Source organism: Podarcis cretensis (genome assembly GCF_951804945.1).
Source record: "Podarcis cretensis genome assembly, chromosome: 5".
NCBI lineage: Eukaryota > Metazoa > Chordata > Lepidosauria > Squamata > Lacertidae > Podarcis > Podarcis cretensis.
The window spans coordinates 102,944,792-102,965,577 of NC_137174.1; the positions used below are offsets into that span (position 1 = coordinate 102,944,792).

Below are 20,786 nucleotides of genomic sequence, written 5' to 3' on the forward strand. Positions count from 1 at the left end.
TTACTCAGAAGGGTGGTGGGATTGGGTGATTGGCAGATAGCTGTGATGAGCCTGTTGACGACTCTTAACGGCTGCAATAGGTCTTACAGGAAAAAGCAAGGGGTGAGAAGGTGAAAAATGGCTTTTAGTTATAGATAGGTAGCCGTGTTGGTCTGCCATAGTCAAAACAAAATAAAAAAATTCCTTCCAGTAGCACCTTAAAGACCAACTAAGTTAGTTCTAGGTATGAAGAAGTGTGCATGCACACGAAAGTTCATACCTAGAACTAACTTGGTCTTTAAGGTGCTACTGGAAGGAATTTTTTAATTTTGTTTTAAAAATGGCTTTGTCATGTATAATGAGATAAGAATCCAATGTCTTTGTTCAGACCAGGTCTCTCCATGGTTTTAGGTTTGTTAATAAGTTGCAATTCAGCAGCTTCTCTTTCCAGTCTCTTTCCTGCTTTTTCCTGTAAGACCTATTGCAGTCGTTAAGAGTCGTCAACAGGCTCATCACAGCTATCTGCCAATCACCCATTCCCACCACCTTCTGAGTAATACCCCTCCCCACCTTCTCACTATATAGAAGGGTCTGGTGACTTCTGTTTCAGTGTATCTGAAGAAGTGTGCATGCACACGAAAGCTCATACCTAGAACTAACTTAGTTGGTCTTTAAGGTGCTACTGGAAGGAATTTTTTGTTTTGTTGTGGGGGAGGAAGGGAAAGGAGAATGTTAGCCGCTTTGAGACTCCTTTGGGTAGTGATAAAGCGGGATATCAAATCCAAACTCTTCTTCTTCTTCTTCAATTTCCATGTCTGTGGCTCGCGCCTCTGTTTCCATCCTGCTGCAGTTCGGCTTCCAAAAATCAACCACCCTGTTTTTCATCTCGCTGTCTGCTTTGGCAGTATTTTAATTACATTATTCCACCCTGTTCATTTCAGTGCAAAGGAAACACAATATGGACAACACTGAGGTCAGTTAATAAAACTTTGCTATGATCAAAATGATCACCCTCCCAAAACTAACCTACCTATTCCAAACCCTCCTGTCAGAGCTGCCTCCAGGTCCCAGCTCACAGAGGACCAACGCTAGGCTGTAGTTATGTACAAAAGTCTTTATTGAGGTTCAGTTTCCATTTTAAAGCCGCAGCGCGCAGCTCTACGTCTCAACCCTAGACCGGCGAAGTCCCGTCTGAGTCTCCGCCCCTTCCACACCAGTTTAACACTCTCGCTTTGCTCCACCTCTTCCTAAGTTCCTTTCTCCTCTGGGCCCTCCTGCCCGCTAGGGTTTCATCCTTTCTGGACTCCTCTGACGCTGACCCTGATGATTCTTCCCCCTCCCTCCGGCGGGCTTTAGGACCTGGTTCCCTATCCGGGCTACCTTCTGTGCCGCTCGCCTGTACATTTGAACTTGGCGCGCGCGCCCAGCCTGCAACTTTCCTCTTGACCGTTCCCTCGCTCTCCGATGGAGGCGTGGCCAACCCTGACTCATCTTCTCTCGCTGGTGGTGCATATGTGGGCTCTGATACCTGGGACTCCTCCCCCCCACTACGCTCTGGTGGGGAATCTGGTCCTGATTTCCAACTGCTGCTCTGGGAGTCCCTGCTGGCCCCTTGCTTCTGGGGTGTCCCCCTTGGGTCCCCCCTTGCCCTGCCCATCGGCGCCCCCTTCTGTGAATCTTCCGATTCGCTGGAGAGGCTCACGGAATCTATTGGGCTGCTGTCATCCTCTCCTACGCTGCCCTCGGATTGCTCCCCCTCGCTCTCCATCTCCTCTCCTCCCTGCGCTCCCACTGAGTCCCTGACACCTCCCAATCTGGATTCCCCCAACACAACTCCGCAGATGGCAGAGAAAACTATACTCTTTTGGACTTCCGGGTTAGTGCCATCTGTAATGGCGGAATTCCTCTGATCGGGAGGAATTTGCCTCTTGGGAATTTGGGTCTGGCCGCCACGGCGAAGGCGGAGACCAATTAAAAATCATAGGCGCTGAAGCCTGTGAACGTGGGATTCGGTGGGCACCTTTTGCGCCTCCCCTACCCGTGGGGAAACCCAATTTCGGGGAGCCGGAGCGACGTGGGGTGAGCGGCGCGGTGCTTCGAATCAACTGCTTTTTCTTTTTTCTTTTTTTTTTTAAAAAATATTTATTCAAAGTTTACAGGTTACAAAAAAATAGTAAAAGAGAAAAAAAGAAAAAGAAAAGAAAAGAAAAAGGAGAAAAATACACAAAAGATAAAAAAGGAACAAATCAAACCTTTACATATTTACCTTTCTTAACTTATTTCCTTGACCTCCTCACACCTCCCATTTTTGTATTCTAATTCAAATTGTTAATTCAGCAAATCCTTCCAACTTTGTTTTTATCTTAATAATTTGTTTAAAATGCTATAATTTTACATTCTCTCTTTCATTAATTCATTTTTACTAAATCTTTACGTTATTCCTGCCAAACCGCATAATTTTCTTTTTCAACCATCTTTCTAATCCTTAATTTTACCATTTTTTTAAAAAACCACTTTTACTTTCCAATCTTAACTCTCATCCAAACCAATATATCTATACTTATTCTTAAAACGTTTCCCTAAGGTAAAAAAAGATTCCATTCCACAAATTTTCCAACTTTCATTAAAAACAAAAAACAAAAAAACAGATTGTATTATATGCACTTTGAGTTCCCAATTTCCATTCCACCAACTCCCCTCCCGGTTTCAGTCCCCAGCATAGGTCCATCAATCCCAAAAACCATCAACCCGGAGATCTTAAGTCTGAGGCTCTTAAATCAGTTTCATGACCCCTCTGCCAGTCTTTTTGATAGTCTTTAATATTAAAAGCCAATTCTCGGGGGAGCTCCAACCCAGCAGCATCCACATTCCTTCCTGCCAAACCTCCATGGCTGAAAATAGGGCCTATAAGATGTTCCAAGTCCTGTTTCACACTCCTTTCAAATCCAAAGGTCCCGAAAACTCCAATCTCCACCTGGGTCATTTTGTAATCCAAAGGTCATCTGTTCTCCACATAAGGAGATCTCTCCATCTTTCATCTTCCAATTCAGGCCAGGTTTCCATCTTCGAAAATTTACTTCTCCTTGTTGCCGTCATGTCAGGCCTCAAATTATAACTCGTCTTTTGCATCTGTAGGGTGACGGCTCCCCCTTTCTTCACTTCAGTCGCAACATGATTTTCCTTTTCAGAATTTCCTGTTTTTTCAGTTGAATAAATTTCCTGTGCCGAGATCTTACCAAGCTCTTTACTAGTGTCCACTCTTGTCTCCAAAGTTATAACATTCGAAGTCAAAACAGTAGAATTAAAGTCCTTTACATAAAACTCTCCATGACCTTAGTTGACAGGTTCTTTGCTTTAGCTTATTTACAGAAAGGGGAGGTGGACTTCCTGTTTGGACCTTCCCCGATCGATACCAAATTTGCAAATATTTTAAGAGTCCAATTTCCGTTTTACTCACGGGTTGTTGTTTGAAATCCAATTATCCACAGGAAAAAGTCAGCGCTCTCCGGCAACGGCTGTGCGGCTTCACTCCGCAAAAATAGCGGTTGATTCGAAACACTGCGCCACTCTCCCCACGTCACTTTCGGAGCCCCCGAAAAGGGGTTTCCCTGTGAGTAGGGGGGTGCTCCTGGTGTCCGCCAAATCCCACGTCCCCAGGCTTCCACCGCCTGGGGTTTTTAGAGGGTCTCCGCCTTCGCTGCGGTGGCAAGACCCGATTTTTGCGGAGCGGATTCCTCTGAGTCAGAGGAATTCCGCCATTTGCCGATGGCGCTAATCCGAAAGTCCGAATCAACTGCTTTTTCCATGGAAGGAAGCCACATAGCCGTTGCCGGAGGGCGCTGACTTTTTCCTGTAGACAATCGGACATTAAAGTAACTACCTGTGAGTACAGCGAAGTAGGAGAATTGGACTTTTTTTTTTTTAAAAAAAAAAATTGATTTGGCATCGAAACGGGGGGAGGCTCAACACAGGAAGTCCGCCTTCCCCTTTTGTAAATAGACTGAAGCAATGAGGTTGTAAGCTGAAGCCTTGGAAAGCCTATCTGTAAAGGGCTAAACTTTCATCGGTAGAAAATATTAATATTAAACCCCCCTTGGATGCAGGAGAAGAGGGGGGGGGGAGATTTGGACTGAGTTTGCCTGCAGGAGAGAGTGGGAAGAGAGTTAAAAGCACCACCGCTCTGACCCTGGAAACGGGCTGCTACTGACGTGCTTTGGAACGTTTGTTGACAGCTAGCTAAACAAGAGAGATACATTGAAATACATCGTTGCGACTGTTTCCGTCTGTGTTAAAAAGGACTAAAAGTCAAAAATTGAAACTAAGTTTATTGTTTGAACTGTATTTGGACATTTGGACATTACGGATTAATACAAATGGAAACTGTTTCCCCCTAGAGGAAGCTGCTATTGTTACAAGAGCTGGGCTAGGGAATTTCCACTGTAAGATAAAAACTGTGGGACTGTGGGACTGACCTTGAATCTTTAAGTGTTATGGCAGATGGAAAGGAAAAAATAGATCAACCAACTTCTGAAAAAACATTAAGGTCTGGGAAGACTTGGCAGCAACCAAGGAGAGCTTCAACATCAGGTCCCCTTCCTCTGCAGCTGCTGTGTCAGTACATTCCAAATCGAAAGGAATGTCAACAGAAGACGCTTTAGCGGTGGCACTAAGTAAGATAAGTGACTCTTTGGATCAGCTTAATAAGAAAGTTGATGCGGCAACTACTAAAATTGATTTAAACAGAGAAAGTATAAATTTAAACACAGAAAGTATAAATAACTTGGGACAAAAAGTGAATACTAATACAGAGACTATCCAGAAATTGGTACAGGAGTCTACTTTGATACGGCAGACAGCGGAGGAAGGCAGGGAAAAAGCTGTTGCTGTGGAATGTAAAGTAACACAACTAGAGAGAGAAAGAGTTCCATACTTGCAGAGGCAACTTGATGACCATAAGTTGACGCTTTCTGTGATTGAACTTAAAGAAAAACAGACGAACTTGAGGATCAGAGCTTTACCTGAATTGGAGAAGGAAAGTCTGATAGACTTTCTTATGCAGGAATTTGCTGACTTTTGGGATGTGTATTTGGATCAAGAGGACTTTAGAATTGTGAGGGCCTTTAGACTTGGAAGAGGAGGGAAAAAGAGAAGAATAGAATAAGAGATTGCTTGATTACCCTTCAAACTAAAGAAGAGAAAGACAAAATTTTGGGTTGGCACTATCAGAAGAATTTAGAAGTACAACAGTCAAGAGTGGAAATCTTTAAAGATGTCCCAAAATATCTTTTGGATCTTAGGCCTAATTATGGAGATTTGGTTGCCCTGCTGAGAAAGAACGAAATTAAATTTAGGTGGGAGTTTCCCCAAGGTTTATCCTTCAGTTTCAAAGGAAGGAAAATTAAAATAAGATCAGTAAAAGATAAGGTAAAGCTTTTGTACAAATACGAAGAAGAACTGCAGAATGAAGTTGGAAAAGAGCCAAGAGCACCTGTCAGGGGCTCAGGAGCAGAGGCACAGGGAAGAGAGGAGATGGAGAGCGAAGGGGAAGAATCCGAGGGGAGCGTAGGAGAAGAGGACAGTGGACCGAGGGATTCCATGAGCCTCTCCAGCGAATCGGAAGATTCACAGAAGGGGGCGCCAGTGGCCAGGGGTAGGGGGTTCCCAAGGGGAACCCCCCAGGAGCAAGGGGGCAGCGGGGACTCCCAGAGCAGTAGTTGGAAATCAGGACCAGCTTCCCCACGAGAGCAGAGTGGGGGGGAAGAGTCCCAAGGATCGGGGCCAGTGCATTCCCCACCAGGGAGAGAAGATAAGGCAGGGCTGCCCACGCCTCCATCGGAGAGTCAGACAACGGAGGGGAGGTCAGATCCGGCCAGTATCCCGGAAGAGGGAAGCAGTGACAGAAGTAGTGTAACGGTCAGGAGGAAGGTCACTGGGTTGGCGCAAGAGGCAAGTTCAAATGTACAGGAGCGCGGGACAGCAGAGAATGAGGATTGGGAACCGGGTCCTAAAGCCCGCCGGAGGGAGGGGGAGGAGCTAAGCGACTCAGCGTCGGAAGAGTCCAGAAAGGGCAATGCCCCAGCGGGCAGGAGGACCCAGAGGAGGAGAGAGCAGCGCAAAAGGTGGAGCAGGGCAAGGATCTTAAACTGGTGTCATAGGGGAGGAGACTCAGACGGTACTTCGCCGGTCTAGGGTTAAGACTTAGAGCTGCGCGCTGCGGCTTGGAAATGGAAACTGAACATCAATAAAGACTTTTGTACATAACGACAGCCTGGCGTTGGTCCTCTGTGAGCTGGGACCTAGGGGCAGCTCTGACAGTAAGTACCGTCCCCTTAAAACCTCGCAACATGAGTGGACGCAGCGAGGGGCAAAGATTGGTACTTCGCGAGCTCACGAAAGCAGCACAAGATGACTACCGAAGAACAAATGGCAGCCCTGCAAAACGCAGTGACACAACTGAACGCAGAAATACTAGCGTCCAGGAGGAGAGAAGAGGAATCAGCTGCTGTCTGCAAGGATCTGCAAGCCAGGTTGGAAATGTTGACTAAATAGGGGCTACCGGGAGCCAGACCAGAGGGGATTGGGCTGGGAAAGAGAGGAGGCAGCCTTGTGTCTCATTTCGATGGGAGTTTGCAGCACTATCCTAACTTCAGAGCAGACGTGGTTTTTGCGCTAAAGTTACTCGAGAAGGACTTTAGAGATGAGCAGGAGAAGGTAGGCTTCATACGCATCTCCATGGAGAAGCTAAAGCGTGGTTGCGCAATCTGTGGAGAGATAATGATCCAGCCCTCCAAAACGCGAAAGCCTTCACTGAGGCAATGGATGCTTGTTTTTTATCAGCGATTGATGTAGATGTCGCTAGAAGGGAGATACATGGATTGAAACAAGGCAGAGCCACTGTGAGGCAATATCACTCCCGCTTTTTTGCATTGGTCAACGCACTGGGATGGGAAAAAGATTCAGCGGCCGTCAGGGACCTGTTCTGGGAGGGGCTGAACGGGGCTGTGAAAGACGAAATCGCAAGGGGGGAGAGACCCCAGAGCACTCAAGAAGTTGTCCAGAGAGCGCTGATGATTGGGGTGCGTCTGGAAGAACGTCCCTGGAACAAAGACGAAGGGCGTTGGGGACGCACACCAGCGAGAGCACCTCCCTGCTTTCCCAGGGACTCAGCGCGCGTTCAATCCACGCCTCCACTGGGAGGGGGAGAGGAGCCGATGGAGATAGGTGGTGCCAAAGCTCAGTCAGCAACCAGAGCCCTAACACCGGGAGCAGCCAAAGTGACGCCTCCTAGAGGGAACAGGAAGTGTTACATCTGCGACAGTGCTCAGCACATGGCAAGAGAGTGCCCCCAGAGGCTCCACAAGCACACTGCAGCCTCAGCAACAGTAACAGAAGCAGTTCAGCAGAGAGAACCACAGCAGGGAAACGACGAAGTCTGGCTGGAAGCAGAGCCACTGGGGCCCAGCCAGACGAGTCAGTGAAGCAGTCCCCAGGAATCTTACAGCCCACAGACCCCCTCCTGCCCAAACCAGTGGTGCAGCTCACCGCAGCACTCCAGCTTCCCAATGGGCTCACCATGGAAGTCCCTATTACCATTGACTCTGGTAGCAATGCAGACTTTATAGGAGTGGATTTCATCAAGCAACATAGCATAGCGCTCCTGCCTGCCACGATGCCCCTGAAAGTAGTGACAGTCGATGGAAGAGAATTGCTGGGGGGACAGGTGGTACAGCAAACGCCGCCAATGGTGATGCGAATTGGAAATCACCGCGAAGTCATCAGCTTCAATGTCACCCACCTGTCAGACACACCCATAGTATTGGGCATGAGCTGGTTGGACAGGCACAGACCGGCATTGGCATGGTACCAGCGTAAATTGACCTTCTGCTACTCCTATTGCGCAGAACATTGCATCATGACTAACCAGGAAGACGAGGGGCAAGAGGATGACCCACAGCTACAACTGGGCATGCTGCAAGCGGTACCCGACAAGTACAAGGCGTTTTTGGAGGTCTTCTGCGAGAAGGAAGCGGACAAGCTGCCTCCCCACAGACCCTACGACTGCAAGATTGACCTCCTGCCGGGGGCGACGCTGCCGACGGGAAAACTGTATTCCATGTCTGAAGACGAACTGCAAGAGCTCAGGGAGTTCATAGATCACAACCTGAAGCAGGGATTCATCCGGGAATCCAAAGCAGTGGGGGGCAGTCCTGTGTTCTTCGTGAAGAAAAAAGACACGCCCCAAAAGAGGTTGGTAGTTGATTTCAGAATCTTAAACTCGAAAACCAAGCCCACGGCTTTCCCGATGCCCAAGATCGACGACTTGCTCGCGACGGTGAGGAAGGGACGCATCTTCACCAAGTTGGATCTACGAGGGGCGTACACTCTTATACGCATGCGGGAGGGCCACGAGTGGAAGACGGTCATGTTTACGCCCTTGGGCACCTATGAATATAGGGTTATGCCGTTCGGTTTACAAAATGGCTCCCACTGCTTCCAAGCCTTCATGCATCACGTGTTAGCGGGGCTCCTCTACAAGAAGTGCGTCTGCTTCCTAGACGACATTCTGATCTTCTCGGAATCGCAGGAGGCTCACGAGAGAGATGTCAAGGAAGTCCTGCAAAGACTACGGGAGCACAGACTTTATGCCAAACTGGTGAAGTGCCAGCTCGACATGACGGAGGTGGATTTCCTGGGCTACAAGCTGTCCAACAAGGGAATCGCCATGAACAGCGCCAAGGTACGCTCGGTACTGGACTGGAAAAGCCCGCGCAATCGGAAGGAGGTCCAGAAGTTTGTCGGCTTTGCCAACTTTTATCGCAAGTTTATCAAGGGTTTCGCTATGCAGACGGCGGCCATCACGGACACCCTCAGCTCCAAGAAGAAGAAGTTCATCTGGACGGAGCAGGCGGAGCAGTCCTTTCAGAAACTCAAGCGTCTCTTCACTTCCGAAGAACACCTGCTACATGTGAACCCAAGCAGACCCATGAGGGTTGAGACGGATGCCTCCGACAGAGCCGTTGGGGCAGTCCTGTTGCAGCAAGACCCGCAAGGGGATTGGAGGCCGTGCGCTTTCTACTCCAGGAAACTCAGCAAGTCGGAGCAGAACTACACCATCTGGGACAGAGAGTTGCTGGCCATTCATGCAGCCTTCAAGGCGTGGCGGCACTTCCTCATCGGAGCCAAACACACAGTGCAAGTTCGCACGGACCATAAGAACCTGGAATACTGGCGCACGGCGCGGTTCCTGAACCAGAGACACATCCGCTGGGCGGAGTTCTTTGCGGATTTCGACTTCAGGATAGAATATATCCCCGGAGACAACAACATCATGGCTGATGCGCTATCCAGGAAGCCGCAGTATCTGGAGGAAGCAGCACCGGTAGCGGCCAAACACATTTTCGCACCTAAGGCGTGGGCATGCGCTTCGGCCACCGTGGACCTGGAAGCAATACGGCGCGAGCTTCGAACGGATTCCTTCGCACGATCCAAGATGGAGGAGGTGCGCAGTGGCACAGCGAAGGACGACGAGTTCCAGATACGCGACGGACTGCTCCTCCGCAAAGGGGCCATCTACGTGCCGGGAGATGAACTCCGCGCGAGAGTACTGCAACAGCTACACGACGCACCCAGTGCCGGACATTTCGGCAAGGACAAGACGGTGGAATTAGTAGCCAGAGACTTTTGGTGGCCTAAGATGCGGGGAGAAGTCGTGGATTACGTCACGAGGTGCGACACATGCCAAAGGGCCAAGCCAGTACACAGACCGCTGGCGGGACTGTTGGAACCGCTACAGACCCCGTCCGAACCGTGGGAGAGGGTGGCCTTGGACTTTGTCACTGATCTGCCCAGCTCGAGGGGCAAAACAGCAGTACTCGTGGTAGTCGACATGTTCACCAAGATGGCGCACTTCATTCCTTGCGCGAAGGTGGCCACAGCGGAACAGACAGCCAAGCTGTTCATAGACCACGTGTTCAAGGTGCATGGCCTGCCACGGTCTATCCTGTCCGACCGGGGGCGCCAGTTCATCTCGAGTTTCTGGCAGAAGCTGATGGGGATCCTGAACGTCAAGGTCAACCTAGCGTCGGCAAGACACCCGCAGACCAACGGACAAGCGGAGAGGGTCAACGCCATCATGCAGCAGTACCTGAGATGCTACGCGAACCAGCAGCCCTAAACCTGGGTGGACTACCTACCACTGGCTGAGTTTGCCTACAACAACACGAAACACGTGTCCACGGGGGTGACACCGTTTTTCGCCAACAATGGCGACATCCCAGGACCTTCCCGGGCTTAGAGAAAGAGGGGGAAGGGGAGCCGCAGGGAGCAGAGGCATTGGCAGAGGAGTTACAGGAGGTCCATGAACAGCTCCGAAGGCAGTTGGAGCTAGCAAAACACGTGTACAAGATGCAGGCAGACAGACACAGGAGAGTTGGGGAGGACATACGGGTAGGGGACTGGGTCTGGTTAGCAGGGTCTGAGATCGACGTCGACGAGCCCGTTGAGGACTGGCCGGATCTACCCGGCTGGAGGCACACCACGGGGGAAGAACTGTATCCTGCACTCACCCCCACAACACTGGAGCACCCAGAACCCACGCCAGAAGAGGGGGAGGGGGAAGGGGGGCTTCGAGGGGGGGATGGATGTCAGGGGTTCAGGAGCAGAGGCACAGGGAAGAGAGGAGATGGAGAGCGAAGGGGAAGAATCTGAGGGGAGCGTAGGAGAAGAGGACAGTGGACCGAGGGATTCCATGAGCCTCTCCAGCGAATCAGAAGATTCACAGAAGGGGGCGCCAGTGGCCAGGGGTAGGGGGTTCCCAAGGGGAACCCCCAGGAGCAAGGGGGCAGCGGGGACTCCCAGAGCAGTAGTTGGAAATCAGGACCAGCTTCCCAACGAGAGCAGAGTGGGGGGGAAGAGTCCCAAGGATCGGGGCCAGTGCATTCCCCACCAGGGAGAGAAGATAAGGCAGGGCTGACCACACCTCCATCGGAGAGTCAGACAACGGATGGGAGGTCAGATCCGGCCAGTATCCCGGAAGAGGGAAGCAGTGACAGAAGTAGTGTAACAGTCAGGAGGAAGGTCACTGGGTTGGCGCAAGAGGCAAGTTCAAATGTACAGGAGCGCGGGACAGCAGAGAATGAGGATTGGGAACCGGGTCCTAAAGCCCGCCGGAGGGAGGGGGAGGAGCTAAGCGACTCAGCGTTGGAAGAGTCCAGAAAGGGCAATGCCCCAGCGGGCAGAAGGACCCAGAGGAGGAGAGAGCAGCGCAAAAGGTGGAGCAGGGCGAGGATCTTAAACTGGTGTCATAGGGGAGGAGACTCAGACGGTACTTCACCGGTCTAGGGTTAAGACGTAGAGCTGCGCGCTGCGGCTTGGAAATGGAAACTGAACATCAATAAAGACTTTTGTACATAACGACAGCCTGGTGTTGGTCCTCTGTGAGCTGGGACCTAGGGGCAGCTCTGACAATTACCAACAGAAGAAGAGCAAGCAGTTGGAGAAAAAGCAGAGTAATTACACTGTGGCGTTGCAAGTGTTGAGCTGGAATGTGAATGTACTGAACTCCCCGGAAAAGAGGCGGAGAGTCTTTCATTTATTAAAACAAGAACAATTGGATTTGATTTGTCTACAAGAAACACATGTGATAAGGCTACACAGGAAGATATTGAGCAACAAAAGATTAGGGTCATGAATTTATCTCATCAGATAATGTTTAAAAAAGAGGAGTAGTTCTTTATGCAAAAGAAAGCCTATCACCAAAATTTATATTCAAAGATGACCAAGGAAGATCTGTTGCAATTGAAATTCAATCACAAGGAGAGCAATTCTTGATAGTAGGCATCTATGCACCAAATGAAGGAAAATCGGAATTTTTAAAGAAACTACATGAGACTCTGATGCACTATATGGATTACAATATGATCTTGATGGGAGACATGAATGGAGTGGTGTCTACAAATATGGATAAGGCTCAGAGACAGGTAGTCACCAAAGATGGTAGACTACCAAAAACCTTTTTTTGACATGACTGAAAATATGGACTTAGTTGATATTTGGAGAATAATAAAGAATCCTCTGGGAAGAGAGGGAACTTTCTTCTCTGAGCCTAAAATGACATGGACAAGAATTGACCAAATCTGGGTTACTAGAGGACTGGCTCCAAAGACCAGCAAAGTGGAGATTTGCCCCAAGACTTGTTCTGATCATAATGCAGTGAAGATGGAAATGAAATTGACGCCAATTGGTTCCTTCAGATGGAGGATGAATGATACTTTGCTTAGGAATGAAGAAGTGATGAAGGCGGCCCAAAAAACTCTGAGAGACTACTTTGAGATAAATATGAACACAACAGTGGAAAAAAGAGTAATCTGGAATGCAAGTAAGGCAGTTATGAGAGGATTCCTGATACAACAGAATGCAATTAAGAAGAGAACCCAAAATGAAAAAAAGGATAAAATCTTGGAAAAAATAAAGGAAGGAGAGAAGAAGCTGAGAGCAAAACCAAAATCACAGATCCTGAAAGAGATAAAGTTATATCAAGTACAATATATGAAATTGATGAACCAGGAAATAGAATGGAAGATTACAAAATTTTTGCAGATATTTTGGCTAAAAGATTAAAAAGGGTGTTAGTAGAAGAAATTCATAAAGACCAAGCGGGCTTTCTCCCGGGCAGACATTTGTCTGATAATACGAGGAATATAATTTATATTCTAGAAAAATTACAAGTGAATATCAGTACTAAGGCAGTTTTGATTTTTGTGGATGCAGAGAAGGCCTTTGACAACATTTCTTGGAGTTTTATGAAGAAGAATCTACAGGGGATGGGGGTAGGTCAAGGTTTTGAAAATGGTATAGGTGCAATTTATTCAGAACAAAAGGCAAAATTAATTGTGAACAATGCAGTGACAGAAGAGTTTAAGATTGAGAAAGGAACACGACAAGGTTGCCCAATCTCTCCATTGCTTTTTATATCGGTCCTGGAGGTTTTGTTAAATATGATCAGAAAGGACCAATTGGTTAAGGCATACAAGTGGGTGCTAAACAGTACAAACTGAAAGCATTTGCTGACGATTTAGTATTGACTTTGCAGGAGCCAGAATCTAGTACCAAAAGGGTACTGGAATTGATTCAAAACAAAGATCACCACAGCCAATCACAAACAAACAACCACACCCTAGGCCAACCCCAACCTCTCTTACCACCAAAGGAACACAAGTGAACGGCAGAGAACCGGCACGAGTAATGCTGACACCAAACCCTACATACATTAAGCAAAATAGAAACAGGTTCACCACACTTTCTCATCCTGGTCTTCTTTTATCTTCTTCCAGCTGCCTATGGTTGTGAAGGAGATTTACAACTGTCTCCACCAGATCCCCGACACCCGCACTAAGGAAGTGACACTTTCGGCTATTGTCAGCCTAGCCACCAAGCGCATGCAGCCGGTCGTAGACAGCCTGTTGGACTGTTCGATGGAGTGTGATGAGTAAGTTTTTGTGATGTGAAAATGGGGAGGGGTAGATTTAAGGGGTTTCTTAATTTATATTTATTTATATTGAATTTCGTACTTGCAAAAAATTGTGCTCCGAGTTGTGGTTTCTTTCTTTGCTAATGTATGTGCAATATAAAGAAAATATCAAAGGCCTGACTTTTTTTAAGAAAAGGAAAAAGGAAAAATTCTGTTTTGAAAAATTGCAGAAGTGCCACGGTGATCTGGAAGGCCTTGGTCGCTGATCAGTATTCCAGCGTCAAGCTGCTGAGACCCCTCCTGAAAAGGCTGCAGGATGAAGACACCAAAGCGGAAGTCACTTCCAGGCGACGCAGCACTTCTCAAATGCCAATGGCGGTACGAAACCACTCATTTTCTCTCTCCTGGATTGTTTTGAATGGGAGCTGGATGGGGCTGGGGGCTTCTTGCTGGGAGGGGGGTGCATCTTAATAAGTGGTCCATCCTGTGAGCACCTGCTTTGTATGCAGAAGGGCCCCAGCATCTCCATGTCGGGGAGTTCCTTGCCTGAAACCCTGGACAGCCACTGCTAGTCAGTGTAGACAACACTGAGGGAGATGGACCGGGGCTCTGAGTCGCGTCTGAGTCTGAGATCTTGATCTGACGATGACCTCTGCTGAATGCCGTTCTCCTGTCCTTGTCCCTCCAGGCTACCAACGCTCTGTGTCATATCCTGTCGTTCCCTGAGGCTGCAGGTATCCTGAAGAGCAAGTTCCACCACCTGCTGTTTGCACTTAGCACTCAGATCTGTTTTGTCCATGAGGCAAGAAGAAGAGGTTCGAGGGCGGCAAGTCTAATCCCGGAGCCCTCTTCGCATCTCGATCCACTGATGTAAGGGACCTGCTAATGCATTTGGGGGGGCCCTCCCTTCTCTCTCTGACCCATAGCGGTGATGGCTCAGCCCTCCCCCAAGAGATAGGCTTCATTTGGACATGGAGGTTCTGCTTAGGTTAGATAGCTAGGAGACCCAGGCTTCCCCAACCCCTGTGCTCTTCAGTCACTTTGGACCACAACTCCCACCAGCCCCAGCCAGCACAACTGGGCTGAAGATGGGAGTTATTGTAGCCCAAAACATCTGAAGGACACTAGGATGGGAGAGGATGTTGGAGACTCTCCCGCACGATGGGCTGATTTGGGTGTGGTGGGACTCACGTGTCATGAAACCTTAAGTCTCCATCACAGCCGAAAGGTTGCCGCTTGTGCTGGAAACATGGGGGAGGCTGCAGGGGGTGATGGTTGGGGTTGGACTGCAAGATGTCAAGGACCTAAAACTCCCCAGATGAACCTACCCAGACCTTGCGCTCATCATCGGAAGCCCCTCTTCACGTGCCTCCTCCACACAAGAAGGGGCCTTTTCTGTGGTGGCTCCCCATTAGTGGGTTGCTCTCCCCAGGGAGGCTTGCCTGGTGCCTTTAGATGCCAGGCAAAAATGGTCCTCTTCAATCACGCCATTGGCTGATTAATCTCCTATGCCCTTTCAACTGCGTTTGTTGGAGGGAGAGGAGTTATTGGTTTGCTTTGGTTCTTGTTTTTATTCTGTATTTTGTGCTTTTTAACTTGCATTTTTATGTTGTGAACTGCCCGGAGATCTACGGGTGAAGGGCAGTATACAAATTTTTAAAATATAATATTCTTAATTCCTTCACTTGACTCAGGACTGCTGTGCAGGCCCTGAAACAACTGATTGGGCGTGCTGAATACCTTGACGAATTTGAGGTTTTGGGGTTGCAAAGCTGCTGGGATATGCTGTCAAGTCCAGAAAGCTTTTTCAAAGGCATTCGTCTTCTGGCAAGGTAAGAAGGTGAAAAGGACTGGCAGGTGAGGCATGAAGAGCAAGGCCTGCTTTCTGGGGAAATGGGGATAAACTTCTTATTTATTTCAGAAAATGTACCATATTGTTCACTCTATAAGATGCACTTTCCCCCTCCTAAAAAGTAAGGGGAAATGTGTGTGCGTCTTAGGGAGCGAATGCAGGCGGGAGGCTCTGCTCAGCGTTCAAGTAACCTGGTGGTGGTTGTTGTTGTGCAGGAACGCTGGGTGGTTCTTCCTGCCAGCTTCAGACTTGTGAATTCTTTGTCTCTTACTCTTATGTTTCAGGACCTTGTTCACCTCCTCAACAGAACAGTACCAGAGGATTGCCCGATTGGCCCGGGAATATATGTGCTGTCCGAACAACAAGAAGAGAGCCATTGGCATGGCGTTTTACTTGGAGGTAGGAACTGGAAACAGGGAATGCCTGTTCTAATGTTTCTAATGGTTTCTTTATTCCTCACAATTTAACTGTCAAATGTTCTTTAGTATTTACACATTTTTTATTTAATTGTACAACTTCAGCTGCATTCACTGCTATCATGTCTAATATATATGGACAGTGTTTTTTTGATAGAAGATGAATGTATACATAATAAAAGATGCACTTACAGTGGCTTTGCTCCAACTTAGGGGATGTCTGACTCCGATACGGACACTTCCGTGACCTAGTGCGCAAGTTACTGCAGGCAGCAATCATACAGGTATTCCGTTAATGGATGAGCAAGTCTTCACCTTTGGAAGGCTAAGATTTTTCTTAAAATTACATTTTTATATGTACTATTGGAAACACCTTAAAGCTGGTATAAGTTCATATGTGTTTATTTTTGCCTGCTTTAAAGATTGATTTTTGTATGTCTGCTGGTTTATTATATATCTTTTTTTCTCTTTGTTCCGCTATGTATTGGGGTGGGGAGACATAACAACAACAACAACAACAACAACAACAACAACAACAACAACAACAACAATTCTTTGCTCGTCCAAATAAGCTTTTTTCATATATTTATTGAGGCCACTAAGTCTTTGAACTGAAGAGATTTCTCCAGTTTCAAGCGTCATCTCATGCTCTTTATGAGCCAAGTCCAAACCCTCCTGCAGTTCAGACCCAGCTTAGGATGTGTTTGGTTCAGCATGATTACAACCAGCTCATACTCTTTCCTTCCCTTTCCCACCAAAATGTACCTGACTGTGAGAGCAGATTGGGAGGGCCATGCCCAGCCCTAGAGGTTGGAAGGCGGGGTCCAGGCCCACCAGAAACCAGCATAGAACTCCATAGTTCCAAATGGAAGCACCAGCCTAGCTTCTGCTGCAGCCACGTTGGGATGAGAAGGGGCAGGAGGGGTCATGCGTGGCTGGGTGCTTCTTGCTGGAGACCATTGAACTGAAGTGAGCTGCTTTGGGGGTCAACCTGAATCAATCCCAAAATAACCCGTTCAAGAGGTGCTTTTTAGAAACTGAGCTCACACTAAAACTGTAAAACCATGAAAATATATGCTTATGAAATACATGGTATTTGTTGTCTGACAAGGGGGGGGGGGGGCGGCAGCTCTATACCTTCCATGGGTCACAACAAGCCTGGGGGTCAAAACAAAGCACCACCATCTTAGGTGAATATCAGGATTGAGTCCATTGCTCAACTTTATCTGGTGTCACTTAGGCTCTGCCAGTGAGACCACTTGTGCTGCTGCCACTGCCCTGTCTGGCTGTCAAAGCCTCGACGACCGGCGCTGCTGCCTCTTCCTGCCTCCGCCTCTTCTGGCTGTCAAAGCCTTGACAACCTGTGCTGCTGACGCTTCTGGCTGTCAAAGCCTCGACGACCTGCGCTGCTGCTTCTTCCTGCCTCCGCCTCTTCTGGCTGTCAAAGCCTTGACAACCTGCGCTGCTGATACTTCTGACTGTCAAAGCCTCGACGACCTGCTGCCGCTGCCCCTTCTGGCTGTCAAAGCCTCGACAATCTGTGCTGCTGCCTCTGCCTCTTCTGACTGTCAAAGCCTCAACGACCTGCACTGCTGCCTCTTTCTTTTCTGGCTGTCAAAGCCTCGACGCCCTGTGCTGCTGCCACAGCCCCTTCTGGCTGTCAAGGCCTCAACGATATGCGTTGCTGCCTCTGCCTCTTCTGTCTGTCAAAGCCTCGACGACCTGTGCTGCTGCCTCTGCCACTTCTGGCTGTCAAAGTCTCGACAACCTGCTCTGCTGCCGCTGCCCCTTCTGGTTGTCAAAGCCTCAACGATCTGCGCTGCTGCCTCCGCCTCTTCTGGCTGTCAAAGCCTTGATCACCTGCGCTGCTGCTGCTGCCCCTTCTGGCTGTCAAAGACTCAACAACCTGCGCTGCTGCCTCCGTCTCTTCTGGCTGTCAAAGCCTCGATGACCTGCACTGCTGCCGCAGCCCCTTCTGGCTGTCAAAGCCTCGACAGCCTGTGCTGCTGCCTCTGCTTCTTCTGGAAGTCAGAGACTCGATGACCTTTGCTGCTGCCGCTGCCCCGTCTGGCTGTCAAAGCCTCAACAACCTGCTCTGCTGCCGCAGCCCCTTCTGGCTGTCAAAGCCTCAAGGATCATCGCTGCTGCCTCTGCCTCTTCTGGCTGTCAAAGCCTCGACGACCTGCACTGCTGCCTCTTCCTTTTCTGGCTGTCAAAGCCTCAATGATCTGCGCTGCTGCCTCTGCCTCTTCTGGCTGTCAAAGTCTCGATGAGCTGCACTGCTGCCTCCGCCTCTTCTGGCTGTCAAAGCCTCGACAATCTGCGCTGCTGCCGCAGCCCCTTCTTGTTATCAAAGTCTCGACAACCTGTGCTGCTGCCTCTGCTTCTTCTGGAAGTCAGCGACTCGATGACCTTTGCTGCTGCCGCTGCCCCGTCTGGCTGTCAAAGCCTCAACGACCTGCTCTGCTGCAGCAGCCCCTTCTGGCTGTCAAAGCCTCAATGACCTTTGCTGCTACCTCTGCCGCTTCTGGCTGTCAAAGCCTCGACGATCTGCGCTGCTGCCTCTGCCTCTTCTGGCTGTCAAAGCCTCGACAATCTGTGCTGCTGCCTCTGCCCCTTCTGGCTGTCAAAGTCTCGACGACCTGTGCTGCTGCCTCTGTCGCTTCTGGCTGTCAAAGCCTCAACGATCATCGCTGCTGCCTCTGCCTCTTCTGGCTGTCAAAGCCTCGACGACCTGCACTGCTGCCTCTTCCTTTTCTGGCTGTCAAAGCCTCAACGATCTACGCTGCTGCCTCTGCCTCTTCTGGCTGTCAAAGCCTCGATGACCTGCACTGCTGCCTCCGCCTCTTCCGGCTGTCGAAGCCTTGACAACCTGCGATGCTGACGCTTCTGGCTGTCAAAGCCTCGACGACCTGCGGCCGCTGACCCTTCTGGCTGTCAAAGCCTCAACAATCCGCGCTGCTACCTCTGCCGCTTCTGGCTGTCAAAGCCTCGACGATCTGCGCTGCTGCCTCTGCCTCTTCTGGCTGTCAAAGCCTCGACAATCTGTGCTGCTGCCTCTGCCTCTTCTGGCTGTCAAAGCCTCGACGACCTGCACTACTGCCTCTTCCTTTTCTGGCTGTCAAAGCCTCGACGACCTGCGATGCTGCCTCTTCCTTTTCTTGTTGTCAAAGCCTCGATGACCTGCGCTGCTGCCTCTGCCTCTTCTGGCTGTCAAAGTCTCAACGATCTGCGCTGTTACCACAGCCTCTTCTGGCTGTCAAAGCCTCAACGATATGCACAGCTGTCTCTGCCTCTTCTGTCTGTCAAAGCCTCGACGACCTGTGCTGCTGCCGCTGCCCCTTCTGGCTGTCAAAGCCTCAACGATCTGCGCTGCTGCCTCTTCCTGTTCTGGCTGTCAAAGTCTCGACAACCTGTGCTGCTGCCGCTGCCGCTGCCCCTTCTGGCTGTCAAAGCCTCAACGACCTGCGCTGCTGCCACAGCTCTTCTGGCTGTCAAAGCCTCAACATCCTGCACTGCTGCCTCTTCCTTTTCTGGATGTCAAAGTCTCGACAACCTGCGCTGCTGCCGCTGCCCCTTCTGGCTGTCAAAGCCTCAACGACCTGCGCTGCTGCCGCTGCCCCTTCTGGCTATCAAAGCCTCGACGACCTGCGCTGCTGCCGCTGCCCCTTCTGGCTGTCAAAGCCTCAACGATCTACGCTGCTGCCTCTGCCTCTTCTGGCTGTCAAAGCCTTGACAACCTGCGCTGCTGACGCTTCTGGCTGTCAAAGCCTCGACAATCTGCGCTGCTGCCTCTGCCGCTTCTGGTTGTCAAAGTCTCGACAACCTGCGCTGCGGCCTCCGCCTCTTCTGGCTGTCAAAGCCTCAACGACCTGTGCTGCTGCCTCTTCCTTTTCTGGCTGTCAAAGTCTCGACTACCTGCGCTGCTGCTGCTGCCCCTTCTGGCTGTCAAAGCCTCAACGACCTGCGATGCTGCCTCCGCCTCTTCTGGCTGTCAAAGCCTCAACGACCTGCGATGCTGCCTCCGCCCCTTCTTGCTGTCAAAGCCTCAACAACCTATGCTGCCGCCTCTGCCCCTTCTGGCTGTCAAAGCCTCGACAACCTGTGCTGCTGCCTCTGCTTCTTCTGGAAGTCAGAGACTCGATGACCTTTGCTGCTGCCGCTGCCCCGTCTAGCTGTCAAAGCCTCAATGACCTTTGCTGCTGCCTCTGCCTCTTCTGGCTGTCAAAACCGCGACGACCTGTGCTGCTCCCTCTTCCTTTTCTGGCTGTCAAAGCCTTGATGACCTGCACTGCTGCCGCTGACGCTTCTGACTGTCAAACCTCCATGACCTGCGCTGCTTCTTCTGCCCCTTCTGGCTGTCAAAGACTCCACAACCTGCGCTGCTGCTGCTGCGCCTTCTGGCTGTCAAAGCCTTGACGACCTGCGCTGCTGCCTCCGCCTCTTCTGGCTGTCAAAGCCTCGACGACCTGTGCTGCTGCCGCAGCCACTTCTTGCTGTCAAAGCCTCGACAACCTGTGCTGCCGCCTCTGCCTCTTCTGGCTGTCAAAGCCTCGACAACTTGTGCTGCTGCCTCTTCTTCTTCTGACTGTCAAAGCCTCAATGACCTGCGCTGCTGCCTCTGCCTCTTCTGGCTGTCTAAGACTTGACAAGCTGCGCTGCTGCGACTGCCCCTTCTGGCTGTCAAAGCCTCAACGATCTGTGCTGCTGCCACAGCCCCTTCTGGCTGTCAGAGCCTCAATGATATGCGCTGTTGCCTCTGCCTCTTCTGGCTGTCAAAGAGTCGACGACCTGCGCTGCTGCCTCTGCCTCTTCTGGCTGTTAAAAGCCTCGATGACCTGCGCTGGTGACGCTGACGCTTCTGGCTGTCAAAGCCTCGATGAACTGCGCTGCTTCCTCCGCCTCTTCTGGCTGTCAAAGCCTCGATGATCTGCGCTGCTGTCTCTGCCTCTTCTGGCTGTCAAAGCCTCGACGACCTGCGCTGCTGCCTCTGCCTTTTCTGACTGTCAAACCTCGATGACCTGTGCTGCTGCTGCTGCCCCTTCTGGCTGTCAAAGCCTCGACGATCTGC

At 50.1% G+C, this 20,786-nt stretch overlaps 1 protein-coding gene and 1 long non-coding RNA gene across 2 annotated transcripts in view; both read left to right on the top strand.

Annotated features, from left to right (window-relative positions):
* Window positions 1-20,786, top strand: part of LOC307217470 (uncharacterized protein) — a gene marked incomplete at its 5' end in the record, with an annotated part of 121,231 nt that overhangs the window by 45,818 nt on the left and 54,627 nt on the right. The gene's annotated exons all lie outside the window — the stretch shown is intronic.
* Window positions 15,636-16,408, top strand: LOC307216792. Its single transcript, XR_013839319.1, has 3 exons — window positions 15,636-15,698; window positions 15,929-15,999; window positions 16,310-16,408. It is a non-coding gene; the product is annotated as an uncharacterized lncRNA (long non-coding RNA).